This window comes from Oncorhynchus keta, chromosome 12, assembly GCF_023373465.1.
Source record: "Oncorhynchus keta strain PuntledgeMale-10-30-2019 chromosome 12, Oket_V2, whole genome shotgun sequence".
Lineage (NCBI taxonomy): Eukaryota > Metazoa > Chordata > Actinopteri > Salmoniformes > Salmonidae > Oncorhynchus > Oncorhynchus keta.
Genome location: NC_068432.1, coordinates 39,358,599 through 39,371,649, shown reverse-complemented (window position 1 = coordinate 39,371,649; position 13,051 = coordinate 39,358,599). Strand labels below are relative to the sequence as shown.

The 13,051-nt window shown below is 44.5% G+C and overlaps 1 protein-coding gene across 3 annotated transcripts in view; it reads right to left on the bottom strand.

Annotated features, from left to right (window-relative positions):
* LOC118376713 (membrane-associated phosphatidylinositol transfer protein 2-like) overlaps positions 1 to 13,051 on the bottom strand; it is a 109,667-nt gene that overhangs the window by 77,434 nt on the left and 19,182 nt on the right. For 2 of the 3 annotated variants that reach the window (XM_052458297.1, XM_052458298.1), the window contains exon 1: positions 10,784 to 11,340. The exons of the other annotated variant lie outside the window; for it this stretch is intronic. The gene's annotated coding sequence lies outside the window, so the exon portion shown is untranslated. Of the gene's footprint in view, positions 1 to 10,783; positions 11,341 to 13,051 lie in introns of those variants that run through there. 3 annotated transcript variants of the gene reach the window in all.

Here is a 13,051-nt window from a genome sequence, read left to right as displayed (position 1 = left end):
CCCTGCTCCCTCTCTACCTGCTCCCTCATCCTCCTCCCTCTCTACCTGCTCCCTCATCCTCCTCCCTCTCTACCTGCTCCCTCATCCTCCTCCCTCTCTACCTGCTCCCTCATCCTTCTCCCTGCTCCCTCATCCTCCTCCCTCTCTCCCTGCTCCCTCATCCTCCTCCCTGCTCCCTCATCCTCCTCCCTGCTCCCTCATCCTCCTCCCTCTCTCCCTGCTCCCCCATCCTCTTCCCTCTCTGCTTGCTCCCCCATCCTCTTCCCTCTCTGCTTGCTCCCCCATCCTCTTCCCTCTCTGCTTGCTCCCCCATCCTCTTCCCTCTCTGCTTGCTCCCCCATCCTCTTCCCTCTCTGCTTGCTCCCCCATCCTCCTCCCTCTCTGCCTGCTCCCCCATCCTCCTCCCTCTCTGCCTGCTCCCCCATCCTCCTCCCTCTCTGCCTGCTCCCCCATCCTCCTCCCTCTCTGCCTGCTCCCCCATCCTCCTCCCTCTCTGCCTGCTCCCCCATCCTCCTCCCTCTCTGCCTGCTCCCCCACCCTCCTCCCTCTCTGTTTCTGCTCCCCCACCCTCCTCCCTCTCTGCCAAGTCAGTATTTCTCGCTACAAACAATTGATGGCAGAGACTGCCATGCTGCTGTTGATGACATCGGCAGCTCAGCTGTGACGCTACCCTGATGGATAGAGAGACTGAGTGTGTGTGGGTACGGTTTACTACGTTTTATATTAACAAAGTATAAACTGCATATTTTTTATTGTTAGACACCATATAGGTGCAGTGTTTTACAGGGTCAGCCATAGTAGCACGGTGTCCCTGGAGAAAGTTAAGATTAAGTGTGTTGCTCAGGGGCATATCAACAGATTTTTCATCTTGCCGGCTTGGTTATTCAACACGGTGACCTTTTGGTAGGAGCTGCATCCAGTGTTGGTCTAGCAGACTGTGTTTACTTCCATTAGGGTTCACCAGGAGACCTAATCACCCATAATCCTCCAGGATTATGTCTTGGGGTCAAATCACTGTCCTAGGTGAGATTTGCTCTTGAGGAGTAGTAACAGTAACTGAGTTCCGTTACATTCATATTGTCCACAACAACAGCGTGCCAATGCTCTTCTCCACTACACAAAGAATTTGGATTTATTTATTTATTTGTGTGTGTGTGTGTGTGTGTGTGTGTGTGTGTGTGTGTGGTGGAAGGCTGCCCGAGGGGGAGAGCATGTATGGGAGGATCTAGACAGAGAGGGAGCGCTAGAGAGATAGAGATAGGGAGAGAGGTATAGAACTAGAGATGGGGAGAGAGAAATAAAGAAAGGAGTAGAGTTAAACGGGATTAGACTGGGTGTATAGAGCATTCTGGATGCTAAGAATGTGATAAAGTACGTCAATGGCCTAAAATGATTGCCGTCCAAAGAATGCATCAGCTATTGTCGTTAGCTTAACAGGTTTCGCCTCTCCCCATGATTGTTTCATGTCATTGGCTTAAAAACGATTCCACGGCCCAACAATGTGATACGTCATTAGTTTAAAATGATTCCTATTACAGTTCATTATGAGAGCTGCTGCTCTAACGTAGGTTAAATTTGATAACACACACACACACACACACAGCTTCACACACACGCACACTATTATATTTTGTCAATAACAGCTGGTGCATGATGTCTAATATTAAAAAAGTCAAGGTATTGTTCGCCTGAGGTAGAGTACGTCAAGATAAGCTGTAGACCACACTATCACTAGCCTTTTCCAAGAGTTCTCGTCTATTATTCGTAGCTGTCTATTTAAAACCACAAACCGATGCTGGCACAAAGACTGCACTCAATGAGCTGTATAAGGTGATAAGCAAACAAGAACATGCTCATCCAGAAGCGGCGCTCCTAGTGGCCGGGGACTTTAATGCAGGCAAACTTAAATCTGTTTTACCTCATTTCTACCAACATGTCACACGTGCAACCACAGGGGAAATAAACTCTAGACCACCTTATCTCCACACACAGAGAAACACAGAAAGCTCTCCATCGCCCTCCTTTTGACAAACCTGACCATAATTCTATCCTCCCGATTCCTGCTTACAAGCAAGAACTTAAGCAGAAAGTACCAATGACTCGTGCAATAGGGAAGTGGTCAGATGATGCGGATGCTACGCCACAGGACTGTTTTGCTAGCACAGCCTGGAATATGTTCCAGGATTTATCCAATGGCATACCACCTCAGTCACCAGCTTCATCAATAAGTGCATCGACGACGTCGTTCCCACAGTGACTGTACGTACATATCACAACCAGAAGCCATGGATTACAGGCAAAATTCACAGTGTGCTAAAGGCTAGAGCTGCCACTTTCAAAGAGAGGACACTAATCTGGACGCTTATAAGAAATCCTGCTATGCCCTCAGACGAACCATCAAACAGGAAAAGCATCAATACAGGACTAAGATTGAATCCTACTACATCGGCTCTGATGCTTGTCAGATGTGGCAGGGCTTGCCAACTATTACGGACTACAAAGGGAAACCCAACTGTGAGCTGCCCAGGGACAGGAGCCTACCAGACGAGCTAAATGCCTTTTTATGCTCCCTTCGAGGCAAGCAACACTGAAGCATGCATGAGAGCACCAGCTGTTCTGATGTGAGCAAGACCTTTTAAACAGGTCAACATTCACAAAGCTGCAGAGTCAGACGGATTACCAGGACGTGTACTCAAAGGATGCATAGACCGACTTGCAAGTGTCTTCACTTACATTTCAACCTCTCCCTGACAGTCTGTAATACCTACATGTTTCAAGCAGACCACCATAGTCCCTGTGCCCAAGGAAGCGAAGGTTACCTGCCTAAATGATTACCGCCCCTTAGTACTCACGTCGGCAGCCATGAAGTGCTTTGAAAGGCTGGTCATGGCTAACATCAACCGCATCATCCTGGAAACTCTAGACCTACTCCAATTCGCATACTGCCCCAACAGATCCACATATGACGCAATCTCAATCGATCTCAACACTGCCTTTTCCAACCTGGACAAAAGGAACACCTATGTGAGAATGCAGTTCATTGACTACAGCTCAATGTTCAACATCCTAGTGCCCACAAAGCTCATCACTAAGCTAAGGAACCCGTGACTTAACACCTCCCTCTGCAACTGGATCCTGGACTTCCTGACGGGCCGCCCCAGGTGGTAAGGGTAGGCAACAACACATCTGCCATACTGATCCTCAACATGGGGGCCCTTCAGGGGTGTTCACCCACGACTGTGTGGCAAACACGACTTGGGTTGCAAAGGGTCGGAAACTTTCCGGTAAATGTCCTGAATTTTTCCCAAACTGTTTTATGGGAAGCTAAGCCTGGGAATTTTGTTTAAATTCATCAAAATGACTTCTAAAAGGCTTATTGGCTTATAACAGAGAACCTTTTTTTGTGGGATACACATAATTAAATTCTAGGTCTTGTGGCATGTTTTGGTTAAATTATCCCCAAACCAATGGAATTGCAACCCTCTACATGCACAGTGCATTCTTCCATCACATGTGCAGTGCACTCTTCCATCACATGTACAGCTGATTCTCAAGATCTTGCACACTAATGGAGATGCTATTGAGCCCACACTACTACACTGTCTGAGCCAAGGACTACATGCTTTCTGGTAAGTTTTAAATAAAAAATACAAATTTGTAATAAACCTTTTAACTAGGCAAGTCAGTTAAAAACAAAGACTTGAGGGGCCTCCCGGATGGCGCAGTGGTTAAGGGCGCTGTACTGCAGCGCCAGCTGTGCCATCAGAGTCCCTGGGTTCGCGCCCAGGCTCTGTCGTAACCGGCCGCGACCGGGAGGTCCGTGGGGCGACGCACAATTGGCCTAGCGTCGCCCGGGTTAGGGAGGGCTTGGTCGGTAGGGGTGTCCTTGTCTCATCGCGCACCAGCGACTCCTGTGGCGGGCTGGCTTCCGGGTTGGATGCGCACTGCGTTAAGAAGCAGTGCGGCTTGGTTGGGTTGTGTATCGTCTCTCCCGAGCCCGTAGTTGTAGCGATGAGACGAGATACCAATTGGATACCACGAAATTGGGGAGAAAAAAATAAAAAAGTATTGTTTACAATGACAGCCTAGGTTTAACAGACTTGTTTTTACCTTGTTAGCTCAGGGATCCGAGCCACCTGCCTCTCAATTACTGACCCAATGCTCTAACCACTAGACTACCTGCCACCCTGATACTGGGTGGGGTGAATATATATTATGACATTTTTTTGTATGGTAGCCTACGGAAAAGTGTTAGAAATTATTTAACTTGTTAACATTGTCTGCTAGTTAGTTTTTGCAACCATGTGGGTTTTTGCTTTCTTGAGCCTGCTAACTGAGGAGTGTTAATTCACCTGTTTACATACATGTTTCATTTGAAAACATTTATCTTACGAAGGACTTGTTTAATCTAACTGCTTAACTATTTATCTGTACATGGAATTGGATTTTGTGTTTTTTTATTTTTTTTATTTTTTTTTACTCTTTTCTCATCTTTACAGGAAAATGCCATGGGCACTATGATGTGTGGAGACATTTCACTGCAGCTAATGTAGAAGGAAAAGCTGTGTACATTTGCAAATACTGTGCCAAATCATATGTGAAGAATGCAACAAAGATGCAGAATCATCTGGCCAAGTGCATAAAGTTCCCTCAGCACTCACAACAATAAAGGTTAAACCTCTGACCAAAATGATGAATCGGACACCTTATCGATAGCAACAGCTCATGGTCCTGCTGGACCAGAATTTTTTTTTGACCCAATGGAGGAACGTAGTCAGAATGAAACTGGTTCATCTCATGCTCACAGGCAATGTGTATTGGAAGAGATTTCTGAATGTTCTTCACCCAGCATACACCCCTCCGAACAGACTTGCTTTACCTACTCATTTGCTGGATGCAAAGTTCAACGGAGTTCAAGTGAAGGTTAAGCAAATCATAGAGAAAGAAGACTGTATTGCAATCATCTCTGATGGGTGGTCGAAGGTTTGCGGGCAAGGAATAATTAAATACATCTCCACCCCTCAACCAGTATTCTACAAGAGCACAGACACAAGGGACAATAGACACACTGCACCACATTGAAGCTGCCCATCAACACCCGTTGGGGTGGTGTTGTCATGTTTGACAGCCTCCTGGAGGGGAAGGAGTCTCTCCAAGAAATGGCCATATCACAGTCTGCCGATATGGGCAGCCCCATCAAGAGGATCCTCCTGGATGTATTTTGAGAGAGTGGGAAGCAGCCTGAAACTTCTGAAACCTATAGCAGTAGCCATTGCACGGATTGAGGGAGACAATGCCATCCTGTCTGATGTTCAGACTCTGCTTGAGAGAATAAATCCATAATGCCCTGCCCACTTCACTGTTGCTTCAAGTAGAGGAAACTGCAGTTCTGAAATACATCAAAGTGTGAAGACTTCTGCCTGAAGCCCATACACACCCCAGGGTACACCCCAGGGTACATGTTGCTGGCAAGAGCATCCTGTCTGGTGCAGAGATCAACAAGGCCTATGGTGTCATCACTACAGTGTCTCGTCACCGTGGCCTGGATTTTTTAATTGACCTTTATTTTACTAGTCCGTAAAAGGCAAGTCAGTTAAGAACAAAATCTTATTTTCAATGACTGCCTAGGAACAGTGGTTTTAACTGCCTGTTCAGGGGCAGAACAACAGATTTGTACCTTGTCAGCTTAGGGATTTGAACTTGCAACCTTTCGGTTACTAGTCCAACACTCTAACCACTAGGCTACCCTGCCACCTTGAGGGCAAGATTCTTGGCAGTCTGGCGAAGTACACTTCCAAGCAAGGGCTTTGGGATGGAGATACAATATGGCAGTCGTGCCAACATATCTCATCAGCCACCTGGTGGAAGGGACTTTGTGGATCTGAGGCTCTTTTCACTGTTGCCTCCATCATCCTTCAAATTCCACCATCAGGCTCGTAAGAGCGCAACTGGTCCTTTTTTGGGAAGACACACCAAAGCACGCAACAGGCTGACCAATACAAGGGTTGAAAAATTGGTGGCCATCCGGGCAAATTTGAGGCTTTCTGAGGCTGACAAGGAGCCATCCTCAAGGTTGGAAAGTGACGGTGAAGATGAGGCCTCAGAGTCTGATGTTCAAGAGGTGGACGTTGAGGAGGCCCAGGGAGAAGACATGGAAGACTGCGAGGAAGACAACCAAAGCTTTAGTTTATAGACCATCATTTTACAAATGTATGTTAAATGTTTTTGGGAGATGCGATGGATCACTGGGGATCATTCAATATTCCCTTTTGTTGTTCAGTGTGAAGAGTCAACGCACTTAAAGTTCAATTCGGAACTAAATTGTTTTTAAAAATTTCTATTGGAAGGATTTAATCATTTGCAATTGTCTACTTGTGATAAGGTCATATTTGTTTCTGTCTCCATATGATATGGTAAATATATCCCATACAAAAAACATCTACATTTAAATGGTATTAATATTAATTTGCATACTTCCGTTAATTCCCATATTCCTGTTAATTCCCACGGAAAGTTTCGACCTCTGAATATTCCCCAAAAATTACAACCCTAAACAAAACTCCAACACGATCATTAAGTTTGTTGATGACACAAGTGGTGGGCCTGATCACTGACAACGATGAGCCTATAAAGAGGAGGTCAGACCTGGCAGTGTGGTGCCAGGACAACAACCTCTCCCTCAATGTGAGCAAGACAAAAGAGCTGATCATGGACTACAGGAAAAGGTGGGCCGAACAGGCCCCCGTTAACATCAATGGGGCTATATTGGAGCAGGTCGAGAGTTTCATGTTCCTTGGTGTCCACATCACCAACAAACTATCATGGTCCAAAAACACCAAGACAGTCATGAAGAGGGCACAACAACACCTTTCCCACTTCAGAAGACTGGAAAGATTTGGCATGGGTCCCCAGATCCTCAGTTCTACAGCTACACCATCGAGAACATCCTGACCGGTTGCATGGTATTGCCTGGTATGGCAACTGCTCTGCATCTGATCGTTAGGTGCTACAGAGGGTAGTGCGTACTAGAGGTCGACGAATTAATCGGAATGGCTGATTAATTAGGGCCGATTTCAAGTTTTCATAACAATCGGTAATCTGATTTTTTTTGGGGGGGGGGGGGACACCGATCATGGCCGATTTACATTGCACTCCGCGAGAAGATTGCGTGGCAGGCTTACTGCCTGTTATGCGAGTGCAGCAAGGAGCCAAGGTAAGGTGCTAGCTAGCATTAAATGTATCTTATAAAAAAACAATCAATCTAAAAATCACAAGTTAAACTAGTCATATCAACCATGTGTAGTTATCTAGCTTGTTCTGCGTTGAATATAATCGATGCGGTGCCTGTTAATTTATCATTGAATCATAGCCTACTTCGCCAAACGGGTGATTTTAACAAGTGCATTTGCAAAAAAAGCACTGTCGTTGCACCAATGTGTACCCAACCATAAACATCAACGCCTTTCTTAAAATCAATACACAAGTATATATTTTTAACCCTGCATATTTAGTTAATATTGCCTGCTAACATGAAATTCTTTTAACTAGGGAAATTGTGTCACTTCTCTTACATTCTGTGTAACAGAGTCAGCAGTTTGGGCCACCTGGCTCATTGCGAACTGTGAAGACTTTCTTCCTAACAAAGACAGCCAACTTCGCCAAACGGGGGATGATTTAACAAAAGCGCATTTGCGAAAAAAGCATAATCGTTGCACGACTGTAGCTAACCATAAACATCAATGCCTTTCTTAAAATCAATACACAGAAGTATATCTTTAAACCTGCATATTTAGTGAAAGAAATTAATGTTAGCAGGCAATATTAAACTAGGTAAATTGTGCCACTTCTCTTGCGTTCATTGCACGCAGAGTCAGGGTATATGCAACAGTTTGGGCCACCTGGCTCGTTGCGAACTAATTTGCCAGAACTTTACGTAATTATGACATAACATTGAAGGTTGTGCACTGTAACAGGAATATTTAGACTTAGGGATGCCACCCGATAGATACAATACGGAAAGGTTCCGTATTTCACTTAAAGAATAAACTTTTTATTTTCGTGATAGTTTCTGGATTTCACCATATTAATGACCTAAGGCTCGTATTTCTGTGAGTTATGTTATAATTAAGTCTGATTTTATATTTGATAGCAGTCTGACTGAGCGGTGGTAGGCAGCAGCAGGCTAGTACCCATTCATTCAAAAGCACTTTGCAAGCAGCTCTTAGCAATGCTTGAAGCACAGCACTGTTTATGACTTCAAGCCTATCAACTCCCGAGATTAGGCTGGTGTAACCGATGTGAAACTAGTTAGTGGGGGGGCGCGCTAATAGCGTTTCAAATGTCACTCGCTCTGAGACTTGAAGTAGTTGTTCACCTTGCTCTGCAAGGGCCGCGGCTTTTGTAGAGCGGTGGGTAAAGATGCTTCGAGGGAGGCTGTCAATGTGTTCCTGGTTCGAGTCCAGGTAGGAGAGGGAGGGAAGCTATACTGTTACACTGGCAATACTAAAGTGCCTATAAGAACATCCAATAGTCAAAGGTATATGAAATACAAATAGTATAGAGAAATAGTCCTATAATTCCTATAATAACCTAACTTCTTACCTGGGAATATTGAAGACTCATGCTAAAAGGAACCCCCAGCTTTCATATGTTCTCATGTTCTGAGCAAGGAACTGAACGTTAGCTTTTTTTACATGGCACATATTGCACTTACTTTCTTCTCCAACACTTTGTTTTTACATTATTTAAACCAAATTGAACATGTTTCATTATTTATTTGAGGCTAAATTGATTTGATAGAACAATACTGAATTAATACTTATATTTTAATTGTCATTATTACAAATAAATGAATACATTTAAAAAATTGTCCGATCGGTATCAGCTTTTTTTGTTCCTCCAATAATCAAATTCGGCGTTGAAAAATCATAATTGGTTGACCTCTAGTGCGTACAGCCCAGTACATCACTGGGGCCAAGCTTCCTGCCATCCAGGACCTCTATACTCTGCAGTGTCAGGAAGGCACAAAAAAAGTAAAAGATCCAGTCACCCAAGTCATAGACTGTTCTCTCTGCTACCCCCCTGTTTGTACACTGCTGCTACTTGCTGTTTATTATCACTTTACCCCTACGTCGACTATCCTGTACCCCTGCACATTGATGCCTCGTTATTGTTTATTTATATTTTACTTTAGTTTATTTACTAAATATTTTGTTAACTATTTCTTGAACTGCATTGTTGGTTAAGGGCTTGTAAGTAAGCATTTCACAGTAAGGTCTACACCTGTTGTATTCAGTGCATCTGGCAATAGTCAGGCTGCATTAATTAGCTGGAGCACTTAGGCTTGAGACAAACGCATTCCAACTGCTAGGGTCTAACTTGGCAGGGAGCAGGCCACATCAATTATATCTAACACCACAGCCTGTGTGTGTGTGTATTGTGTCAGGGTGTGTTCCGGGCCAGTTCCATTCCATCCTCTATTCCAACCAATGTCGGGACTTTGTCGTCAGCTGGTTCCCTCAGCAACTGTCTGTCCAGTCCCCCCCCGTGGGGTCTGAGGTGGCAGAGCTCCAGACTGGTGATTACTTTGGGGATGTCCACTACTTGGTCCAGCTGAGAGTGCTGCTGCCCAGTCTGAACAATAAAACCTTTCCTAGGGGCCTGCTTCTACATCTGCATTGCTTGCTGTTTGGGGTTTTAGGCTGGGTTTCTGTATAGCACTTTGAAATTGGCTGATGTAAAAAGGGCTTTATAAATACATTTGATTGAATGAATGGGGGTTTGTCTTTCACACGGGGGCAAGTTATATCAGCTAAATGTACCGGACACCTCCCATCCATTCTACTCAGACGATGTGTCTATTGTAGCTTATTAGAATAGCTTTTCCGTAGTGAGAGCACCACTTCACAAGACTCTGAGTCTATTATTCCATCCTGTGGACACATGCTAGGATGACAGTCAGGGTGCAGAACCATACTGCCATAATATAATGTCAAATCTAAACATCCAAAGCTAAAAAAGAAGAATCTAAAGGAGGGTATTCAGTCCAGTAGGGACAGTGATGTCTCTGATTACCATCACAAGCCTCCATTCCACCGAATCACATGGCTGCTGCCCTCCTGAAGCCCTGCAGGCAGGCAGACACACAGACAGACACACATGCCAGGCTTTTATCAATATGTTGTTTTTAACAGCATACAATCAATACAGGCTTCAGTGGCAGGATCAACAACAGCATAAACAACAGGATCAACAACAGCATAAACAACAACAGAATCAACAATAACAACAGGATCAACAACAGCATAAACAACAACAGGATCAACAGCATAAACAACAACAATAACAACAGCATAAACAACAGGATCAACAACAGCATAAACAACAACAGCATAAACAACAATAACAACAGGATCAACAATAACTACTGCAGAGCACAGTACACACATTCAGATTCAACAAATTCAGGTTCAGTAAAACGTACAATACAGTAGCTAACCTGAAGCCGACATCCAGCCTCCAAGTCTAGCTTCACAAGACGAGGTTCTAGGATGAAGAATGAATGTGATAATATGGTGTATGGCTACGCACTACGACTAGTACTCCACTCACTCCACCTGTTTCCCCTAAACCAGCTATACTCCAGGGCTTCATCCCAACAGTCAACACAGGCATCCTCTCCTTCATCTGCATCAGATATACAATAACATACACTGACACAGTCCAGAACAAAAGCAGGTCTAATGCTGATATAGAAGTGCGTTCTCAAAACAATGCGTTTTACCTTTTCAGAAGCAGGACGGCACTTAGACAGCTTGTCATAACCAGCAGATCCAATCTACAGTGACTGAAGGGTCATCTCATCTCCCAGCTCTCGACAGCCCCATCAGCCAGAAAGCCTGCCACACTGACATCCCTACAGTATCACCATCAACGACTGGCCTTAGTCTGGTTATGATGTTGTTGTTATTGTTGTTGTGTTCGTCTGTGGTCTCATCAGCTGTGAGGTGACTAAAGGCAGCATGAGAGGAGTGCTTGGTGTGAAAACAGCCATCAGAAAAAGAAAAAAAAAACAGAAGACATCGATTCGCTCGCTCTTCATCTTTTCACCTACCCCCTTTTTCTCCATTCCTCCCTTTGTCTCCACCTAAACTGGAGCTAGGAAGCCCAGTTACCATGGAGACGCACGAGGCTGTGATTGGTCGGTGTTGTTATGATGCATCGAGTCCGAGGGACGGCCCACTGGTTAATCAACGCTACTGCACTCCTTCATTCCTCGCTCTCCCTCTTTCTTTCTCTATCTTTCTCACCCCACTTCTCCCTTTTTCTCCCTCTCATCCATCCTCTCTTCACTGTGAATGTTAATCTCTTGCCTGCTCTCCATATTTGTTACGTGGTAATGGTATTCATAGGACAGGATATATGTGTTTGCTGATCTAAACTGATTTAAATCCTTTACTGATCAAAATCTTTTACTGATTCAAATCCTTTACTGATTCAAATCCTTTACTGATTCAAATCCTTTACTGATTCAAATCCTTTACTGATTCAAATCTTTTACTGATTCAAATATTTTACTGATTCAAATCCTTTACTGATTGAAATCCTTTACTGATTCAAATCTTTTACTGATTCAAATCTTTTACTGATTCAAATCCTTTACTGATTCAAGTGCAACAGTCACAGTCACACACACACACGCACTAGCACGCTCAAACAGAGATCCACACGTAAAACAAAAGCAAATTAGAATTCCTAAAAAAAAAAGGCACACTGTACAGGCTTTCAAAAACCTATTCATGACTGCAGAGGTCAGTTTGGAATAGGGTGAAGACATGCAAAACATACTGTAGCCTAAGTACACAGTACCAAATGACTTCCCACCTGCAAGGTGTCATAAAAAAACATGTACTGTACCTATAATATTATGTGTCCCCGACAGAGATGGCCGCCTCGCTTCGCGTTCCTAGGAAACTATGCAGTTTTTAGTTTTTTTACGTGTTATTTCTTACATTTCTTACATTAGTACCCCAGGTCATCTTAGGTTTCATTACATACAGTCGAGAAGAACTACTGAATATAAGATCAGCGTCAACTCACCATCAGTACGACCAAGAATGTTTTCCACGACGCGGATCCTGTGTTCTGCCTTACAAACAGGACAACGGAATGGATCGCATGCAGCGACCCAAGAAAACGACTCCGAAAAATAGGGAAACGAGGCGGTCTTCTGGTCAGACTCCGAAAAAGGGCACATCGCGCACCACTACCTAGCATTCTTCTTGCCAATGTCCAGTCTCTTGACAACAAGGTTGACGAAATCCGAGCAAGGGTGGCATTCCAGAGGGACATCAGAGACTGCAACGTCCTATGCTTCACCGAAACATGGCTCACTGGGAAGACGCTATCCGATGCGGTGCAGCCAACGGGTTTCTCCACGCATCGCGCCGACAGAAACAAACATCTTTCTGGTAAGAAGAGTGGCGGGGGCGTATGCCTCATGACTAACGAGACATGGTGTGATGAAGGAAACATACAGGAACTCAAATCCTTCTGTTCACCTGATTTAGAATTCCTCACAATCAAATGTAGACCGCATTATCTTCCAAGAGAATTCTCTTCGATTATAATCACAGCCGTATATACCCCCGACCCAAGCAGACACATCGATGGCTCTGAACGAACTTTATTTAACTCTTTGCAAACTGGAAACCATTTATCCGGAGGCTGCATTCATTGTAGCTGGGGATTTTAACCAAGCTAATCTGAAAACAAGACTCCCTAAATTTTATCAGCATATCGATTGCGCAACCAGGGGTGGTAAAACCTTGGATCATTGTTACTCTAACTTCCGCGACGCATATAAGGCCCTGCCCCGCCCCCCTTTCGGAAAAGCTGACCACGACTCCATTTTGCTGATCCCTGCCTACAGGCAGAAACTAAAACAAGAGGCTCCCACGCTGAGGTCTGTCCAACGCTGGTCCGACCAAGCTGACTCCACACTCCAAGACTGCTTCCATCACGTGGACTGGGACATGTTTCGTATTGCGTC